The sequence below is a fragment of the Sciurus carolinensis genome, chromosome 19 (genome assembly GCF_902686445.1).
Source record: "Sciurus carolinensis chromosome 19, mSciCar1.2, whole genome shotgun sequence".
NCBI classification, from domain to species: Eukaryota; Metazoa; Chordata; class Mammalia; order Rodentia; family Sciuridae; genus Sciurus; species Sciurus carolinensis.
This window is the reverse complement of record NC_062231.1, coordinates 21,589,975-21,602,021: the sequence shown is the minus strand read 5'-3', so window position 1 is coordinate 21,602,021 and position 12,047 is coordinate 21,589,975. Positions and strand designations below refer to the sequence as shown.

General features: G+C 42.3%; 1 protein-coding gene and 1 non-coding gene across 4 annotated transcripts in view; one reads left to right on the top strand and one right to left on the bottom strand.

Moving 5' to 3' along the window:
• Cntn4 (contactin 4) overlaps positions 1–12,047 on the top strand; it is a 968,730-nt gene that overhangs the window by 726,430 nt on the left and 230,253 nt on the right. The window lies entirely within an intron of this gene.
• On the bottom strand, positions 2,160–2,233 carry Trnat-ugu (transfer RNA threonine (anticodon UGU)). The gene has a single exon. It is a non-coding gene; the product is annotated as a tRNA-Thr (tRNA).

Genomic DNA, 12,047 nt, shown 5'->3' with positions numbered 1-12,047 from the left:
CCTTTATTTAATTTATTTATATGCTGTGCTGACAATCAAACCCTGTGCCTCACAGAGGCTAGGCAAGCCCTCTACCCCTGAGCTATGACCACAGCCCCCCAACATTATTTTTCTCTCTCTTCTTTCCCTTCTTTACTTTGGTGCAAAGGTTTCCAGGTACTTTTCTGGACAGAAGTCAACAATTCTGATTCATTAATAAAGGTCCCAATTACTCAATCTCTCTCCTGACAGTTACTCTGTACTTACTTTCATAATGGACACAGAAAAATAGTCAAAGTCTTCTTGGTGCCTAAGAGATGCAGGATCAATATAGATTTTTTTAAAAATACTTCTTTTAGTTGTAGATGGACATAATAACTTCATTTTATTTACATATTTTTATGTGGTGCTGAGGATCAAACCCAGTGCCTCACATGTGCTGGGCAAGCGCTCTACCACTGAGCTACAACCCCAGACCCTGAATATATGGATTTTAATTCAAGTTAGGAATGTCTCTATTTTCTTTCCAAATATCCCCACCCCCAAAACATAAAAAAATCTAAATTTAAATTAAAAAAAAAAAAAGATCAGATCTATAGAACCGGAGGCCCAGTGATAAGGAAAGTCAGAGCCCAGTACATTAGTTACCAAAAGGAACTGGCGTGGGGAAAGCGAGGCCAGATCCTGCGGCTGAGGGGTCAAGCCACAGTGTCCACGGCACAGGGCTGAGCCAGACAGAGCTCTCCCTCCCAGAGTCCGCCTGCCTAGGAAACCCGGAGGGATGGCACCGTGTGGCACGCAGGTGCTAGTTGGGGCGAGAAGAGGTTGGAGATGTGAAAAGCACGGTAGGCATTCACTGGATGCCCCCGGGGACAGACCAGTCAGCACGGGGCAGATGACTAGCACCCACCTCTCCTCACCATGAACCCCACGGAGCACTTCATGAATAATCAGTGGACAGTCACCGCGGGAGACGGGGGCCATTCTCCTTCTGATGCGTTGCTGGAAATAGACTCTCCGGTGCTCATCTTTGCAGCTGAGAAAAGAAAGGAACAGTTCTTTGGATACATTTTCAGCAGCAAATGGGTGTATCTGTCAGGCCCGGCATCGTGATGCCACATTGCACGAAGCAGGCTGAGGATGTGGTACTGGAACTGAGGAGATGCGGCTGGCCCTCCTGAGGTTCGGAAGCAGACTCTGGTCAGGGGCTCAGAGAAGAAATACTTACCTTGTTCAGGAATCTTGATCCTGCGTCTCTTAGGCACCAATAAGACATTGACCATTTTTCTGGTACATTTATTTTTAACTTTCTGAGTTTTCAGATATTTGGGAATAAAATTATGGAAGTAGAGCAAATTAAAGAACAGAGAAAACTGTCCACGTGTCCATGTGTCCGTCTCAGACTCAGAGAAGGTGGCAGCATTTTGTCCACGGAGAGGGTGAAATCTTCTGATTCTGTATACTCTATGCATATTGATTTAAAAGAAGAATGATGGAATTAAGTGGCTAGCTACTTATTAACAGTGTGGGTAAGAAACTTTTTGGATGGGTCAAGTGGGTTTGAGTTTACCACATTCGCTTATGACTTGGGCATTTATAAACTAATTACAAGACTCCAGATGAAGTTAAGCTTAACGGAAGGACTGACTCAGCCTGCGTTATGAACTAAAAGAAGTGTTGAGTCTAGTTCAGAGGCTTATCAGAGAATGTTCAGATCTTGGAGAAATAATGGCTGCTGAAAAAAAAAATAATAACCAATGAATAGTCATTCTCTGCAGAACCAAGAAAGCTCTTGCCTTCTCCAGCTGGAAGGCACCCTGTTTTTCTCTCACGTCAGCTAGTTGCAGGTTAACACATCATCACCATCTTCACCATCAAAAAGACCCCCCCACCTGAAAGCAGCGGAGGTTTAAGAACACTCCACAGGAATTCACAAATCCACGTGGCCGGCTTAGTTGGAACCGTTCGATTATGTAGCCTTTCAGAGCCAGCCCAAGATTTGCAAATTATTGTGAAACGATTTGGAATTTGCACATTTTCTCATTCTTTCAAACCAACACATACCCTCGGGAGCACCTTGGAAATGCCGGGTGGCTTGGGTTGAGTGTTCAAATCCCAGTTCTGATCATTTTGCCGAAGTGATCAGAACTGCCTTTTGCAAAGATAAAGCAGGGTTTTTTTTGGGATACTGGGGATCGAACCCAGGGCCTTGTGCTTACAAGGCAAACACTCTACCGACTGAGCTATCTCCCCAGCCCCAAAGCAGGGTTTTAAAAACACAAAGTACGTTGGCAAGGATGTGGGGGAAAAAGGTACACTTATACATTGCTGGTGGGGTTGCAAATTAGTGCAGCTACTCTAGAAAGCAGTGTGGAGATTCCTCAGAAAGCTTGGAATGGAACCACCATTTGACCCAGCTATCCCACTCCTTGGCCTATACCCAAAGGACTTAAAATCAGCATAGTACAGAGATACAGCCATATCAATGTTCATAGCTGTTCAGTTCACAATAGCCAGATTGTGGAACCAGCCTAGATGCCCTTTGATTGATGAATGGATAAAGAAACTGTGGTATATTTATACAATGGAATATTACTCAGTCATAAAGAGTAATAAAATTCTGGCATTTGCAGGCAAATGGATGAAATCAGAGAATATCATGCCAAGTGAGATAAGCCAGTCTCAAAAACCAAAGGACGAATGATCTTGCTGATAAGCAGATGATGACACATAATGGAGGGGGGGCAAGAATGGAGGAAGGAGGGACCGTATAGAGGGAAAAGAGGGGTGGGAGGGGTGGGGGGAAGGAAAAAATAACAGAATGAATCAAACACGATTACCCTATGTAAATGTATGATCACACAAATGGTATGCCTTTACTCCATGTACAGAGAAACACGATGTACCCCATTCGTTTACAATAAAAATAAATTAAAAAAAAAAAAAAAAAAACCACAAAGCAGCTCCTTCGCCTATCCCACTTCTTCTTTCTGTGGTTTCTGCTGGCCGAAGGATGAGGCAGGTCTGGCCTGTGAAGCCGGCACCTCGCTCTGAAGGAGGACACCTGTGCCCCTTCTCCGCGGGTCTGGCGACCCTGCGGAGTTGCTCACTCTGCAAGGCCGCGCCCCTTCTAAATGTGGGGCTTTATTTGAGTTTGCTTCTGTCCTGATGAGCTCTAGTGAGGTATGGAAATTCAAATTTCAAGGGTGAGGAGAAGAGATGACTTTTAAAAAGAAGAGACTTTGGCAGAACTTATGAGCGACTAGGCCTCAGGGGAGATGTCGCAGATTCAGGAGTGAACGATGCTGAAACGGTCCTGCCACCGGGCAGCCTCCAGATGTGTGCGGAGTAGGAAGGTAATCAGATGATCACACCGAGAGAGGTGCCCTAAGTTACAGGTGACGGCTCAGGGGTGAGGGGGAGAGGGTTCTGTGACTCTGTGAGCCAAAAGGACATGATAAGACGGGGGAGACAGAGAAGGCTCCCTGCAAGTTCCAGAGCACTTAAGAGTAGCAGGGAAGGAGGACTTTACCTGCAGAGCAACACTACATGACTCTGGAGTGGGCAGTTTGTCCAAAGAGGTTGACGTCACACCTTGGGTGGGGACACAGGAAAGCTACTGTGGGTTTCGTGGTTACAGAAGCAATAGAAAGTTCTATCCTGGCTCCTCCAAATCTTATCACATTAGTTATAGTCAAACACTCCGATGCTGGAAAAGGAGATGGCTATGAAATTGCCTCAGACTTGAAGGTCTAAGGTGGGCATGCCAGGAGCCCCAAGCAGCGTGTTGGAAGAAATAAAGGAATGCCTCCATTTGGGGTCGGTGACCCCAACACCCGGGTAGATTCACAATCCACGTTCACAAAGAGTTAAACAGGAAATCTACTCCATCCCGGGGTCTTGGGAAGTTGCCCAGGGAAAAAAGGGAGGAGGACAGAGAGGTCAGAGGAACCTGAAGATGCAAAACGTAACAGAAGCAGAAACACAAAGAGCCGCACGTGAAAGGGATTCCCCAAGAAAACACGAGAAAATTCCAGGCTGCGTCTCCTGTTGCGTTTCCCATCAAGCGCAAGAAAACAGGGATTCTGTGAAACGAAGATGCTCACGGAAGAAGCTGCTTCCAAGACAGATGGAGGTTTGCAGGGAGCTGGAGAGATACGAAATGAAAGAATTAAAATCTGCAACGCAGACTCCGTAAAAAAGGCAAATGAGCATTGTAGAAAATTCAATTAGCGGTAAGCATGACTAGCTAGATAAGGCTTTATAAAGAATGCAGAGTGGAGGGTAGTGATCAGGAAGCTTCGTGAACATGGCAATTAGGGAGTAGATTTCCAACTCACGTGTAATCGATGTGATTAATAAAGGGACATACTCTGTGCACACACGCCGTCCTGTTGTTAGTACCACGATACTCCAATCTATTTCGGTTCATCGACTTTTAAATAGTCAGAGCCTGGTGTGCTGGCTCCTCGTTCATAGAAAACAAAATGTCATTATAGCCCTTATTTTAATAATTGGAGAAAATAAGGATGGAGGTAGAAATAATAATGGGGTATGTATCTTCTGAGTCGTCGGAGATGCTGAAATCAAACAGGTTGCAATCTGTTTAACCAGAGACCAAAATTAAAGAGGAGGGCGAAAAAAAAGCATAAATGAAAATATGACATATATAACAGTCTGTGGGTTATGATAGAAGATGAAGCAACTTAACTTCCATGTTAAACATAAGGACCTTGGATACCATTAAAATCTGTGTGATTGAGCCAAAATATGAAAGCATCAAATATCTATTCTAACAAAAGACATTTTTAAATTTTTTAAAATTTAAGTTCATTTATTTTTTAAATTATTTGTTAGTTTTTTTACAGACTGCATTTTAATTCATTACACACATGGGGTACATCATTTCCTTTCTATGGTTGTGCACGATGTAGATTCACATCATTCGTGTAATCATACATGTACACAGGGTCATGATGTCTGTCTCAGTCCACCATTTTTCATAGCCCCTCCCTCTCATTTCATTCTACATAATCTAAAGTTCCTCCATTCTTCTCTCACTCTTCATCCCCAACCCCATTATATATCATTCTCCACTTATCAGGGAAAACATTCGGCCTTTGGTGTTTTGGGATTGATGTTGGTGTGGATAGGGGAAGAAGGCACACTTTTACATTGCTGGTGGAGTTGCAAATTGGTGCAGCCACTCTGGAAAGCAGTGTGGAGAATCCTCAGAAAACTTGGAATGGACCCATCTTTTGACCCAGTTATCCCACTCCTTGGTTTATACCCAAAGGACTTAAAATCAGCATAGTACAGTAACACAGCCACATCAATGTTTATAGTAGCTCAGTTCACAATACCTAGATTATGGAACCAACCTAGAGGCCCTTCAACAGATGAATGGATAAAGAAACTGTGGTATATATACACAATGGAATATTATTCAGTCATAAAGAAGAATAAAATTATGACATTTGCAAATAAATGGATGGAATTGGAGAATATCATGCTAAGTGAAATAAGCCAATCCCAAAAAACCAAAGGCCGAACATTTTAAAATATTTTTTTAGTTGTATGTGGACACAATATTTTTATTTATTTAATTTTATGTGGTGCCAAGGATCAAACCCACATGCCAGGCAAGCACTCTACCACGGAACTACAGCCCCAGCCCCAAAACAGATTTTTTTTTAAAAGATAGTAGAATGATGAGTTTCAGATGAAGCATTATTCAGGTAAAAATCATTAAATCATGCGAAGGCAATTTTTTTTTAAAATACCCCAAACATAAGAAAGACATTATGTTATTCTAAATATCATAAAACAGGGTCAAATAAATAACACCAAAGTTTTAGAAATATAGTAATGCATATTAGTTCTTGGTTAGTCAAGTAAATGAACATAAGGATAGGAATTAGAATAATCTTATAAGATTGACTTTTTAAAGGTAAACACGTGTGTGTGTGTGTGTGTGTGTGTGTGTGTTTTAAATGCTCGTGTATGTGGGTGGGGTGGGAGGTCCTGGAGATTGAACCAGGGCATCGTGCATGCTGGATGAAAGCTCTCCCACTGTCCCATTTACGTACTTTACTGCCAAGTGGCTCTGTGATTCGTATGTCTGTTGGTTACACCTTAAACCCAAAATAGGAATGTATGGAAAGCGTACCCCAAAGAAAATTATTAACCTTAAATTTATGATTAAGGAATGCTGGGCATCTGAATCTATAACTTAGGGCTTCACTTCATAAAGTTAAAAAGGAACACAATACAAACCAAAGGAAGATGGAAGAAAAAAAAATGAGAAAAGCCCAAATAATTAAGTTAGAAAATAGAAAACAGCACACACAAGACATTCAAGAGGCGGTTTGAGACAGAAAGCAAAATATATATATATATTAGGTAATTCTCTCCAAACCTAATCCAGAACCCAAGAGAAATACAAATGCACCAAATCGGAAGTGAAAAAGAGCTTAGGATTTTGCATAAATAACTTAAAATCTTAAGAGAAACTACAGAGAACTCTATGATCATTTGAACATCTGGATGAAGTGAATGATCTGAGAATATACAAATAACAAAATTGAACCAAGAAAATACAGAAAGTCTGAATATACCAGTTGTCATGAAAGTTGTCAAGAATTACTTTCTCCCGGGGCTGAGGATGTGACTCAGAGCTGTTGCCTGGGACTTATGAGGTCATGAGTTGAAACCTCAGGCTGAAATGCAAAAGACCTCAAGAATTACTGTCTTTAAATGTTCTGATACACATTTTATAAGAAATCTCTCTAAAACTTTGAAGGTAATTCACTTACCAAATAATTCGTGTTAGAGCAACGATTTAACAGGAAAAGACAAAGGTTTATCTTATGAAGTGAGAACACTCCTGGTCCAAGAACCTGACCAAGCTGAATGTGGTGCTGCATGCTTGGAATCCGAGTGACTTGGGAGGCTGAGGCAGGAGGATCACCAGTTCAAGGTCAGCCTCAGCAATTTAGGGAGGCCCTAAGTGATGTAGCAAGTCTCTGTCTCAAAATAAAATACATTAAAAGGACTGGGGATATGGATTCGTGGTAAAGCATTCCTGGGTTCCATCCTGGGTACAAAAAAATTAAAAAATTAAAAAATAACCTGACAAGGGAGGCAAAAGAGGCAGGATCTCACTTTATGCATGTTTGTAACACAAGGTGGACAGTGTATGTCCAGGAGCATTTTAAGTGCTTTGACGTGTATTAACTTCTTTAGCCCTTAGAACAGCCTTAGAATATAGATGTTATATCCATTTTATAGATGAGAAAAAAGAAAGTAAAGTTGTTTAAATAGCTACGATGCTTCTTAGCATTTCATGCACACCCACTTTAGACTATGTACAGAAAACGGGATAAAGTTTTAAAAGTACAGCAACTCTGTAGAAGCCAAAGAGAGAGTATGTGTTAAAACCCTACCTATATTTCAGAATAAAAATGTAAAAACAAAAACGAAAATAAAAAGCCATTATTTTTACATAGGGAAAAGTTTAAAAAATACTTAAATATAAATGATAGCCAGCTCCATACTTAGTAGGAGGCATATAGATGAATAAGAATAAAACAATGAGGGCTGGGGAGATATCTCAGCTGGTAGCGTGCTTGCCTTGCAAGCACAAGGTGGTGAGTTCGATCCCCAGTACTGCAAAAAATAAAAAAATAAATAAATAAAACAATGTTAATAGTTATTGAAACTAGATGATGATATGTGAGGTCTCATTATACCAGGATTTCTTTTGTTTGTATAGATGTCAGATGTTTATTGGTATATGTTTTGATTTCCAACATTCCTTCATAATGAATTTAAGGTCTTTAATTTACCTCGGGAATAACTTTTTATAAATTCATGTTTGGCTAACATAAATTTCTACACCAAAAAAAAAATTTTTTTAAAGAATATGATTGGATTTACTGATCTTCAAAGTTGCCACCAGGACAAATTTTACCTGGTCCCCACCCCACCCCCCAAAAAAAAAATGAAAGGAAGGAAAGAAAGCATCATTTTTATTCCATTCTGTGTAGGAAGGAGATATTTATAGTGTGTAGAAGTTTCCGCGGTGCCTGGACACCTTGGTCTCCTGCCAATCATATAGCTCTTCTCTTTTATTTTTTTTCCCTTTAAAAATCACTCTGGCTGCTCAAGTCCAAATAGATGTCCTTGCTACTTTGCCTTGAGAGATGGGTATCGCCGGAAATGCCAGGCTTGGCAGTAATCCGCTTTGCTTCTGCCTGGGGCCTTTCTGAGTCTCCAGTGGCAGCCCTTGCTGTGTTCCTGGGACAAGCGTGCAGTGGTGTGCATTAAATCTGCTCTCGGCAATGCTCAGACAACTTGACTTTCTGCAGGGAATGAAAAAAAAAAAAAAAACCAGACCTGGAAACACCCCCATTCCCGAAGGGCACCGCAGCCTAGTTAAGAGACTTGCTTGAGGGGAGTGCATTATGCTAAGAGGACCAGTTCATTTTCAGGTTAGAAAACTTTCAATTCAACCTGACATTGCTTCTCTTTTCATTTCCATACTTATCTCGACGGGGAAAATGGGGTGTTTGCCACTGAAAACCAACCACTGAAATAAAATAGAGAGGGGTTGGGGGAATCGGGGTCCTCTGCCTACAACTGGCTGTGGTCTGAAAGTTGCCACGCTGTCATTAATAGCAGATACCCTATCAAACTTGCTCCATACTGGTCGATCTTTTCCTTTTCTTTTCAACAAAATCCCAGGTATCCAGCAGCAATCTTTAACAGGAAGGGAGAAAAGTGCAATTTACATAAGCGATCTTGTCATGAACTGGCACTCCGGACAGCTCATAAAGCATTAAGATCAAGTCTGACTCGCATGCAGAGGCTCAGGGCTAATCGTGCTCAAGGGAGGTGGAGAATGCTGTTCCCTGGGTTTTCCGATCATGAGCACCTTCGTTCAGGAAGCCCCTCCACTGTTAAGTATTGCAGGAGACCGTTCCAGTTTGAATATCAGAGTAGATCCATTAAGCTTAAAATATAGACCCTTTCATGTGGTTCCACTCAAATTTTCAAAATGACAGTGAATGAGCCCATTATGATAGACCCAGGGAAGACTCAAGTGAATCCTCGCTGATCCTAGCTTTAAAAACTCTGGTCTTTGCTGTGCACAAGTGTCGTTAGTCTAAGCAGTAAGTCAAAGGGCCCTGCTGGTCACCCTTGCCCAATAGTCTCCAATACTCCTGTTCCAGCAGAAGCAAAAAAAATTGCAGGATAAGTAGGTTGAAGAATCAAGTATCTTTTTAAAAATGACACATAATAAAGTTTTAAGATTTTCTGTTGACAGGTTGCAAGAATCTAGCTGCCTTTCAGACTCTGTATGTCTTGTTAAAAAAATTTAAAAATTAAGGCGTATTCTGGGTGTTGACCCTGGGATGTGTAATTTATGCATGGCTCTGGTAAGCTGTTACCTCTTAATCACCCAGGAGCCCCAGATCTGGAAGCAGACTAATGATCCCCTGCTGACTCTCTGCGCTGCTTGTAGTTCTGCCTACCACACATCTGTCAGCCCGCTTCCCAAGGGGACCGTATGAAGTCGCACAGTCTGACATGCCTACCTTAACAACGCGATGACTTTCCCCATTAATAATGGACTGTCCCACCGTAAGCTCGGAATTTCCTCCCCAACACCAACTGCTTTTCCTTTTATGTGCCACGAGGCCTGTCATCAGAGAGACAGTCAGAGAAAAGACATCTGGCATCTGTAACTCACAGGGGGTTCATAAAAACTAAAGCAGGTAGATTGTTCTCACAAAAGAAGTTCCTAGAAATAACTGAGGGATGAATGTCCTGCTAATGGCCTCTTTCCCCTCAATGGACAACAATATGTAAACAGTTTTTTAAAAAGTCCTCACACACACACACACACACACACGGATACACACATCCTAAATTTCTACTTAGGAGATGTATTGCTAATCGTTCTGCTGAATTCTCGGAGAAAGAGCACAGTTATTTTGAAAACATCATTTCTTTCTGAGTCTGCCGAGGTCTTGTCCTAAGATATGACAGCTAACTGGGTGTTAAGATCTGTTTTCCAGTTTCTCATTTTAAAAAAGTCTCAGAAGTAGATCAAAAATACTTTCAAGATTCAGGCTGAAAGTTAGTGAATGTATTATAGACACAGATAAAAACAGAGATGGGGTAGGGGGAGGCTGGAAAAAATATTATAAGCCCACCGGGACCGTTCAGCTTATTTTTACTTTGATCCATAAGGAAAGGGAGAGAGAGAGGGAGAGGGAAAGGGAGAGGAAGGGAAGGAGGGAGGGAGGAACGAAGGAGGGCAGGCGATCAAATCAGGAATAGGTAGACTGGGTAGGTGAATGATCTTTTTTTAATCTCCAGAGCTCATAAATACTGGGAGATTCATTGTTTCTCTTGGCAGATGGCTTGTGAATTTACTTGGAGAAATAACTTTCCCTATTCACGACCTAGAATAGGCTCTAAATTTTTCAGGGACCACTCTGCAATCAAATTGAAATTAAGACAGAGATGAGACAGCAGAGGATCAAGAGGAGTGTGGAGAACTACTGAGCATAAATTTTATCAAAAAGGAAGGCAGCCCCTGGTTACCCCAGGCTGGGTGTGGGTGGTGGGGTGGTGCTTAGCTCAATGAGACATCAGACCAACGTGATGACTGGATTCACACTTGGCACGTGACTTACCAGAGAACCAGGAAGAACCTGCCAATGGCTTCTTCCGTGGGCGCCCCTGGAGAAGTTCCATCCGCAATATAGGGACGTTTGACTTTTAAGAAGCATTGTTTTTTCCCACGTGTCATCTCAGGAGCAAAGAATTCAAACTCATGTCACTCAGTGCAGAGGCTCCTGACTTGGAGGGGGCGTGTCTTCAACAGGAGCCAAGGTCTCCTGTAGCATTTCAGCTGGCGTAGGTAACTTCCAATCACACGAGTCACCGCACCAGGAGAGCCCGGTATGTCCCACCAGAGAGGCACGGTTCACCTGCAGTCCCCACCCCGCCGCCCCGGCCATCCCCTGCCCCATGCAGTGTGCGCACCTGCGGTCAGTTGCACCATGACCACGTTGCACCCTCACAGAGTGACATTCCACCTCATCCGCTTCCAGGGTTACAGAGCCAGAAATTTATTTAACCCAAGGCACATCTGCCCATAGAGAAGGAGAAAGGGTTTTAGGAGGCCATCCGCAGCTGCCGTGGGGTAAGCTCAGATCTTTGTTTTTCTTTCCTTTCTTTTTCCTCCACCTTCTCCTCCTCCTCTTCCTTGTAGAAAAGCTTCAGATCCAGATTCTTTTTCAAGTGTTAAATCTCTGAATTTTTAAGCCTGGAAAGCAGAGCACTGGACCAGAATACAGAAGACCTGGGTTCTAGAATTCTCCTAATTAGCTGAGTGACCTCCATCTGTAAAGCGAAGGCCTTGCAGGAGCTCAGCCAAGCGCTGGTCCCGGGACTCTCTCGCTCTTTACTAATTGCTGAAGAAGCCTTCTCAGCTGTGGTTGCGCTCCATGCTCGGTAGCCTGTTTCTCTCCTTGGCTTTTCTCCTGGTCTGCACGGCATTACCGTGGGAAACCAGAGACATAAAAACAGTCTGGGCGTTTTCAAAATCGTAGATGATTGACGCCCATCACCTCATCCGGGTATTCAATTTCTGAACAAAGAAACTCAGAGGGATGCTATTAACTTTTGCAGAACCTAAGCCAGTGTATTTGCTTTTATTAACATTGCCCAGAGTAGCTGGGTCAAAAAGGTTACTTCTGGGTGCATTTTAACTTTTAATTCAGTTTTTCACGATACTCATATATCAATACATGCGGTAGAGGTTTCAGTGACTAACTGCTGCCTGGTTGAAGCTGCTTCATAGTGTGACATCATTACATACTTCAATCACTCAGGTATCTTATTTTTCCACCCCTGCCATCACCCCCCCCAAAATCTAATAGAGTATAGAACTCATGTATACATGAAAGAGAATTGGGATTATTTTATTTCAGTATCCCTGCTATTATTTCATCTGCAGTGTTATAAAGATCTGGTCCGTGATTCCGACTGTA